The sequence below is a fragment of the Diabrotica virgifera genome, chromosome 1 (genome assembly GCF_917563875.1).
Source record: "Diabrotica virgifera virgifera chromosome 1, PGI_DIABVI_V3a".
Lineage (NCBI taxonomy): Eukaryota > Metazoa > Arthropoda > Insecta > Coleoptera > Chrysomelidae > Diabrotica > Diabrotica virgifera.
This window is the reverse complement of record NC_065443.1, coordinates 107,130,765-107,139,991: the sequence shown is the minus strand read 5'-3', so window position 1 is coordinate 107,139,991 and position 9,227 is coordinate 107,130,765. Positions and strand designations below refer to the sequence as shown.

Below are 9,227 nucleotides of genomic sequence, written 5' to 3'. Positions count from 1 at the left end.
AGACGACAAAATCATTGTTTTTTAATATTGTTAATAACAATTTTATTGTTTATTAGAATATGTTTAAATATACCTAAACTTGAGGGTATTATGGTGTTTGAATGGTGTGCAAAAAATGGTCCAGATCTGTTTAATAGTTTTCGCAAAATTGAATTTGTTTATAAATTTTTTTGAAAAACGAGCTAATTTCTGAGGCTGGTCCAGCTAATATAGCTTAATGTATCTCAATAATCCGGAGCTCATTTCCTTCGTTAAGATGTATACTAACAGCCTATGAAAAAAAAAGTAACAAAAAATTACATATACGTACACAAAATTATTTGTTAATAAATAGCAGTTTTTAAGCTTATAAACAATTACAATATTTTCGTAGAAATTAGATCAAATTAAATGGCAATAAAAAATACGGAAAGTTGGTTAAAATACACAACTTCTAAAAAAAATTTTAGGTCGTACGACCCTTGGGGTCTGAGATAGCCCCTTTTTTTGAAAAAATCACTGTTACGTTAATTAACAATACTAAGATCTGAAATTAACCAATATTTTATAAGAAAAGTCAAAGTTTTTAACAAAGTTTTTAGCAAGAAAAAATGTTAAAAATTGTTTAAACAGTAGTGTTATAAACAAAAAGTATTTTGCGTTCCGACTAAAGTAAAAAATAGCGGGCGTAGTTAAGTTTTCCAAAAAAATTTAATTTAAAATATGCAATAAGAAAAATGTTATGTGACTTTATAGACGAGCGGCACACTGGCACACCCCAAAAAAAGCTTATTTCTCGAGATACTGATACTAATTTTGGTAATAGGTACTTTATATTTTTGATGGTGCTGAAAACGAAAATTAGGGTTGTTTTGAAAAAATGCCCCTTTTTTTTGAAAAAATCACTGTTACGTTAATTAACAACACTAAGATCTGAAATTAACCAATATTTTATAAGAAAATTCAAAGTTTTTAACAAAGTTTTTAGCAAGAAAAAACGTTAAAAATTGTTAAAACGGTAGTGTTATAAACAAAAAGTATTTTGCGTTGCGACTAAAGTAAAAAAAAATAATGGGCGTAGCCGAATGAGAATAAATTCGCGGACTACCATTCGCTAGCGCTAGACCGGTGCAGCCCATTTTTAACATTGACAGTATACCGGATCTGAAGCTTAATATTATATTTATATATTTTGGTAGAAGCTTGCATTTTATGAATATTATGAAAATGAAAATGACAATAAAAAGGCCACCTAAAAAAGGTTTATAAATCCCATTAGCTGCTTTGTTTTGGATAATTTTGCAATGCAAATAAGATAAACATTATTATTTTAATGTGGTACAATAGATAAAAAAATAGTAAACTTGGTACAGTAGAACCCGATTGGTAGGTATAGGCCATTTTTTATTCTCTATTTTGAATTTGTGTGTAGTCCAGGCTGTATCGTCGACCCCGTTAGGTAAATTATTCCGATTCTTATTTTTTGCACAAACTTACTCAAAAAAAAGTTCCTTATAACAAATCCAAAGGACCAAGAGCTACCGCGACCGGAAAATTGTTTAAACAATTTTTTCATTAGTTTTCTGTTAACTTATAAAAGTTGGGTGACAAACTGTTTAGTTTATAATTTTAATCAACGCAGCATTAAAACATAGGTTCTGAATAAGTTTTCTGGAAAATTTCAAGTCAAAATATGCAACAGAAAAAAGTTACGCGAGCTTATAGACGAGTGGTACTCCCCAAAAAAAAAAATGCTCATTTCTCGAGATATCAACCACACTGTGGTGAATGGCTAATTTTGGTCTTACTTTATGTTTTTGATGGTGCTGAAAACGAAAATGAGTTTTATTTTGAATTTTAGATGGGGAAACATTGTCAAAATCGAAATTTTACCCTAAAAATAAAAAAAATGAAATCACGTTTTTCTTAAAATTAAAAGTTACACCACCTTTTTTCTATAAAACATTTTGTTCTCTGTACTCTAGATTTTAACATAAAATTAATTGAACAGCTAAATTTCAAATTTTGTCACTCAACTTTTGCGATTAAACTTTGCAGTTCAAGAATCTGCACCTTTTACTTCAAACAATTTATAACTTCCTTTATAGCAAGACAGAAATATTGAAGCAGGAATGGTGAGAAATATATACTATAAAAATTTCAGAAAAAAATATTACAATGGAACTGAGTTGTAGCAAGTTAAACGCAAAAAACGTGATTTTTATTTTTAGGGTAAAGTTGCGATTTTGATAATGTTCCCCCACGTAAAATTCAAAACAACCCTAATTTTCGTTTTCAGCACCATCAAAAATATAAAATACCTATTAGTATCAAAAAGTAGTATCAGTATCTCGACAAATAAGCTTTTTTTTGGGGTGTGCCAGTGTGCCGCTCGTCTATAAAGTCACATAACATTTTTCCTATTGCATATTTTAAATTAAATTTTTTTGAAAAACTTCTTCATGAATTACATTTTATTTCTGTGTTAGTTAAAATTATAAACTAAAAAGTTTGTCACTCAACTTTTTTAAGTAAGCATGAAACTAACGAAATCTGACGACAAAATGTTTAAAAATTAACAACTTCTCTTTTAATGTGTTTAATCATTTTGGACAAATCTCATTGTTATCTAAATGCTTTAAAGATAACACAGTAAAATTTTCAAATGGAAATATTTACAGCGATCAAAAATACAGTGAGTTAAAATTGAAAAATCATCAAAATTGATTTATCGCATTTTGGCATAAAATTTGATTTTTGAACATGTTCCACTAATTCTAGAAAAAAATAAACTCCATATTCGGATTCGGAGACCTCGAAAACATAAGGAATGACGAAAATTTGTTATTCACTTTAAAGTTGACTTTTGTGGTCGGTATAACGTAATTTTAGGAGTTGCTGCCGGTCGCCAACCGCGCCCACTATTCAGTCAGTCGACTACGCCCGCTATTTTTTACTTTAATCGGAACGCAAAATACTTTTTGTTTATAACACTACTGTTTAAACAATTTTTAACATTTTTTCTTGCTAAAAACTTTGTTAAAAACTTTGACTTTTCTTATAAAATATTGGTTAATTTCAGATCTTAGTGTTGTTAATTAACGTAACAGTGATTTTTTCAAAAAAAGGGGCTATCTCAGACCCCAAGGGTCGTACGACCTAAAATTTTTTTTTACAAGTTGTGTATTTTAACCAGCTTTCCGTATTTTTTATTGCCATTTAATTTGATCTAATTTCTACGAAATTATTGTAATTGTTTATAAGCTTAAAAACTGCTATTTATTAACAAATAATTTTGTGTAGGTATATGTAATTTTTTTTTACTTTTTTTTCATACGCTGTTAGTATACATCTTAACGAAGGAAATGAGCTCCGGATTATTGAGATAAATTCAGCCATATTAACTGAACCAGCCTCAGAAATTAGCTCGTTTTTCAAAAAATTTTATAAACAAATTCAATTTTGCGAAAACTATTTAACAGATCTGGACCATTTTTTGCACACCATTCAAACACCATAATGCCCTCAATTTTAGTTATATTAAAACATATTCTAATGAACAATAAAATTGTTATTAACAATATTCAAAAACAGTGATTTTGTCTTCCGTTTTGCAATAACTATTTTGTTTATTAACCGATTTTCATTTAGCGTATCTCATTCGATGTATCTTTTTTTCTGAAAAAGTTATCTGTGGACGTCAAATTTTTAAATAAACAAGTTTTTAAGTTATGACCAAAAAACTAAGTTTGACGTTTTGATTGTTTATTTAAAAAATGTTCCACTAAAAAATTGATGAATCCCAAGATGGTAGTCTTTTTGTAATATCTCATACTACACATTTCAACTGTCAAACCTCGTATTTTCCGTTATGTCTAGAAAAAACCTAACTTGATTGGCCTATATAGCGATATCTGCATTACTTTTGACAAAACGCTCCTATAGGGCTTTTCATTCACAGTCATTTGTTTCGAGCTTCTGTCATGTGTCACATAATATTAATATATCTACGTCATACGTTATTGATATAACCAATGATACAAACCAAAGACGTATGACGTAGATATATTAATATTATGTGACACATGACAGAAGCTCGAAACAAATGACAATCGATGAAAAGCCCTATTGCAGAGACTCCTGTTCTAATAGCTCGCATTGTTTCTCCTAGAAGTCGCTAGTGTCACTTTTGACTTTTAGGTGTTTTGTCAATGTGGTAATTTAAAAAGTGGCACTCTATCGGTTTCGTGTCGGTTTCCGGCGGATTGTTGAGGGAGAAGCACGTCGTTGTAAGTAAAAAAGTGACATTTTTTCTTTAGTGCCGGTTTTCACGTAAATTTAAAATGTTAAGTTTCATTAAGTATTATTAATAGTTTGTTTACTTTTACCAAATAAACGATTTTTCTTTTTAATATGACACAATTTCGTTTTATTTTTCTCTTTTTTTATCATTAAGGTAAATATTAACTTGACTTTTTATTCTAATAATCAGAACTTTTATGTAAAACAAAAGTGGCACTATCAGGAATTTTTTTAAAGATTTTTTTCTAAATTAATAGTTACATTATTAACTTGCCTTCTTCGGGAGAAACTAATTGTACTTTAGTCAAACTGTTAAATAACATTAATTATAGTATTTAATTCGGTTATTTTAGTTCAACATCCATTACAGAACTGTTCGAAAAACTTTAAACGGTCATACTGAAATATCTAGATTTTGGGATAATGTCACTTTTGTTTTCAAGGTGCGATGTATCCCCTATTTTGTTAAAATAATATTATTTTGTTTTTCATTCTTTTCAAAATAAATGCAGTTTTGACAGGGAATTAGTATTGTTATTTATTTATTCCATATACGCTGTGAGCTCGAACGTAGAGGGCATATTTATAAATTCGCGAGCGCCAGTAGTGGCAAGTCTGTAAACGTTTACCGGAAATTTGACATAAATGTCAAAGTGATTAATTTAAAACTAAAATTAAAAACATTAATTATAAAAAATATTAGTTGGTCAAAGCTGTGGTATATATTTTTACCTTAAATATAGGTACTTATGTTTTAAATACTGAATTTACGTTTTTTTAATGTTCCGTAATATGTAATTATAAATTAATCTTAGCGCCATCTACACGATAATTGTGAAAGTATCCGAAGTAAGAAATTAATATTTCATCAATAGAACGTCAAAATGATTAGCAAAATCTTAAAAAAATCTGTTATAATTTAATTACTTTTTAGCGTTGTAAATATTAAGCGATAACAATTAAATAATAAATTTAAAAATTACCGGTGAAAGTTGAATTAGTAATCCGCCAGGAGCGACACCAGCGAAGGTCAGAGCGAATAGACCTGGATCCCGCGTACCAAAAAAAAGTTGATTAATAGCAAGCTGAAAATTTATTAATAGCTTAACAGTGTCTAGTCCGACAAACTTTGATGTACGGGAACACTGGAAGTTTTAACTGTGGAACAGGTTAAAAATTTGGAACGTCAAACTACGAAAATGTTTATGTAATTTGTCAGATAAAACTTCCAATTGATTTGCTACCAATTCATTAAACTCTCATGCAAAAACCAGACTGGTGAAAAAATCACCAACTGGGCATTTTAATGAGTAGAACACGAAGATCATGTCAAACTACAGGAATCATGTTGGTTAGTAATAGTAGTCTGATTTTTGCATGAGAATTTAATGAAAGGATAACAGATCAATTGGATGTTCTGTCCGACAAAATATATGGGATGTTTTTGTAACCTGATGTTCCAAATTGATTTCCCAAACTGTTTCACAATTAAAACTACCCCTGTTCCAAAGTCACATTACATCAAAGTTTGTCCAACTGGACACCGTTAAGCTATTAACAAATTTTCAGCTTGCTATTAATCAATTTTTTTTGGTACACGGGATCCAGACCTAATAGGTTTGTTCGTAGTACGACACAAACGATTAGCAACTGCTGCCAACCATCAGACGCATGAGCAGTTAACAGTTAGCGTTGTGCAGTTAATAGTTAGCATTCATAGACTACGAATGCGCATGTGTCTGATGGTTGGCAAGAGTTGCTGATCGTTCTACGAACAAACCTTAGTCCTGTCGCCAGGGGGGTACAACGGCCTCCTTAATTCAGATGGACTTACCTAAGTTTTTTTTTATATATTTTGACCCGCAGAATACGAATTTTTTGGGTAACAGTTGATCCGGGTGTCGATAAGATTGTTATAGACAAAGAACTTGAGGAATTACATAACAGCGATTTCTCGCAAAACAAAACATCTTTTTGTATTTTTTGGGTCATTTTAAGCAAAAAATATTCCTACAAGTTTTTTCGTAGAATGCATAGTTTTCGAGATAACCGCGGTTGAACTTTCAAAAAATCGAAAAATTGTAATTTTTGAACCCGAATAACTTTTGATTAAAAAATAAAGTAGCAATTCTGCTTACCGCATTTGAAAGTTTAAGTCAAATTATGTCGGTTTTGATTATTTGCATTGCTAGAAATTTATTATTTTATTGTTAAACAAAGCTATAAACACCTAGTATGTGAGTGATGTTTTCAATGATTTCTCATTTAAAATCGAACGAGTAGGTAGAGTAGCTACGAGTGCAAGCGAGGCAATTTCTACGTAGCATACGTTAAAACGCATGTATTAGGCACGGGAAACACTATGTGTTTATAGATTAGTTTAACAATAAAAAAATTAATTTTTAGCAATGCAAATAATCAAAACCGATATAATTTGACTTAAACTTTCAAATGCGGTAAGCAGAATTGCTACTTTATTTTTTAATCAAAAGTTATTCGGTTTCAAAAATTGCAATTTTTCGATTTTTAAAAGTTCAACCGCGGTTATATCGAAAACTATGCATTCTACGAAAAAACTTGTAGGAATATTTTTTGCTTAAAATGACCCAAAAAATACAAAAAGATGTTTTGTTTTACGAGAAATCGCTGTTATGTAATTCCTCAAGTTCTTTGTCTATAACAATCTTATCGACATCCGGATCAACTGTTACCCAAAAAATTCGTATTCTACGGGTCAAAATATATAAAAAAAACTTGGGTAAGTCCATCTGAATTAAGGAGGCCGTTGTACCCCCCCTGGCGACATGACTACCTATCAGTAAGCACAATTTTTGATATCCATGGGTAGTTACTAACAGAAAGAGGCAGGATTCGATTTTTAAAACATTTATTTTAGAGTCAAAGCATAGTCATACCTTAAACGATAAATGTATATTATCATTACAAGTTGATACTAATTACAAAAATAAATAAACATTTAAAAGACCAATACATAATTACTCATGATGAAGAAGTACATTATAATTAAAAATGAATAACCATTTTCATATCGCTGCAACACAATGCCAAAGCCATCTTATATTTCAGTTCGTTTAGTGAGCGCAACAAGCACTCTGACCGAACAGTTTCAAAACTCATTAGTTTTTCATCAGAGAATGCATATGTTGCTATCTCCAAACCATGTAGCTGTAACATATGTACATGCATTGGGTTCTTCTTCGTCTGTCTTGCCCTGGGCATACTCAGCTAAAAATAGGATTGCTGCAATATGGCTGCAGACTTCACTATTACCGGCCATACGCATACAATGTGCATTTGCTATGTCATCAGAGCTGGCTATCACCCCACCCAAGCATTTAGTCGTTTGGCATTAGATTTTTGGAAATGCTTCACCTAAAAAAAATATTTTATTTTTTTGGAAATTCTTCATCTACAAAAATTTATTTTTATTAGAGTATTTGCGTTCTTTACAATGATTGAGAATATTTTATTTAAAATCAGACATTCATATAATATAATTTTAGAACAATCATGACAGTAATTAAAATAAATGGCAGTAATAAATCATTTTCAGAAAATTATGGAGTTCGCAGTTTACAGATTAGGAGGACGATATGTCTAGTTTCATACAGATATATAAACGTAAATAAATCTAATATTTAGAACCAATTTATCCAAAAGACACTAATACTGTTATCCATATATTTCTTAATGGTGAATAAATAAAATAAAGGCATACCTTTCCAACAATAATATGGAAATCAGGAAATCATTAACAATTTTTACTCCATTCAAAACAAATCCAGCTGTAAAATATTTATGTGCCTGAAGGCTTTTGTAAACTTTCATCTGCTGCTTAGGGTAGCAACTGTGAGACTCCACCAGATATGTATAAACATCTATAATAGTAACTTGATGAACTGCACTTTACTGTAAAATCCAATTCTGACTGAATTGCGTATGGATCTAAATCCCCAATTATTTTCAGCTTCAATAAATATCTAAAACAATAAAATAAATAATGTTATTGCTTGCAAAATTCATCATTATTGAAAAATATCGGGGCAAAATGAACAGTAAATAAAAATTGTTTTGCCTACCTTTCTCGCAACATCTGGAGTTTCCAATAATAATTTCTTTAAATAATCAGTTTGCATTGTGGTAAAGTTTATAAAGTTCACAAAAACAGGAAACGAAATCCAAATGAATCCAAAATAGACAAAATACGACGATAAACAATGAAAAATCATTGAAAAATAGATACAAACATAACCTCTTTGTTAGTTTGTGGGCCAACCAGAGGTCACGTGGTTTGAATTGCCTAATTTATTATGTCAGGTTATGTTAACCTAACCTAGTTTATTTGGTTAGGAACTTTCCTTCCACCTCGAGTGCTCGAGTACAGTTTTGATGTGATAATTCATTGCAAGACAGTTTCATTTAGATTTTTTTTACTTATTTTTGGTGTTGGAGCTTAATATAGTGTGGTTTCCTGTTATCTTATTGAGGTGAGTGTTTTTTAACTTATTATAGTCATACTGAAAAATGTATTTTGTGGGCGAGGAAGTTAGATAAATAAAATTAAATAAAGAATAAGTATATTTAAAACAAAACCATTTGGCAAACTTTAAGATTCATAAGTTTTGCTTGTTTTTGTACTTCAGATATGAATTTTTTTTCATATTGGTGAATAAAAAGGTAATTTTAACAATTAATTCATTTAGGTATCTATTTTAAATTTTAGACATGTCATGAAATAGTAAACATTACAAAAATGCTACAAAGCAATTGAAACGATTTAAGGAAATTAATGTGCAAAAAATATCTAGTTTTAATATTTCAGTGAAAAGTGAAATACTAGTTTAGATAATAAAACTATGCAGGGCCGCGCCGTCCACGTGTGCAATGTGTGCGGCGCACACAGGCGCCAGCAATTAGGGGCGCCA

At 30.3% G+C, this 9,227-nt stretch overlaps 1 long non-coding RNA gene across 1 annotated transcript; it reads right to left on the bottom strand.

Moving 5' to 3' along the window:
* Positions 1 to 7,487: 7,487 nt before the first annotated feature.
* On the bottom strand, positions 7,488 to 8,750 carry LOC126879283 (uncharacterized). The gene is made up of 2 exons (XR_007696025.1): positions 8,021 to 8,750; positions 7,488 to 7,674 (listed from the first exon to the last, which is right to left on the bottom strand). It is a non-coding gene; the product is annotated as an uncharacterized LOC126879283 (long non-coding RNA).
* Positions 8,751 to 9,227: the final 477 nt, after the last annotated feature.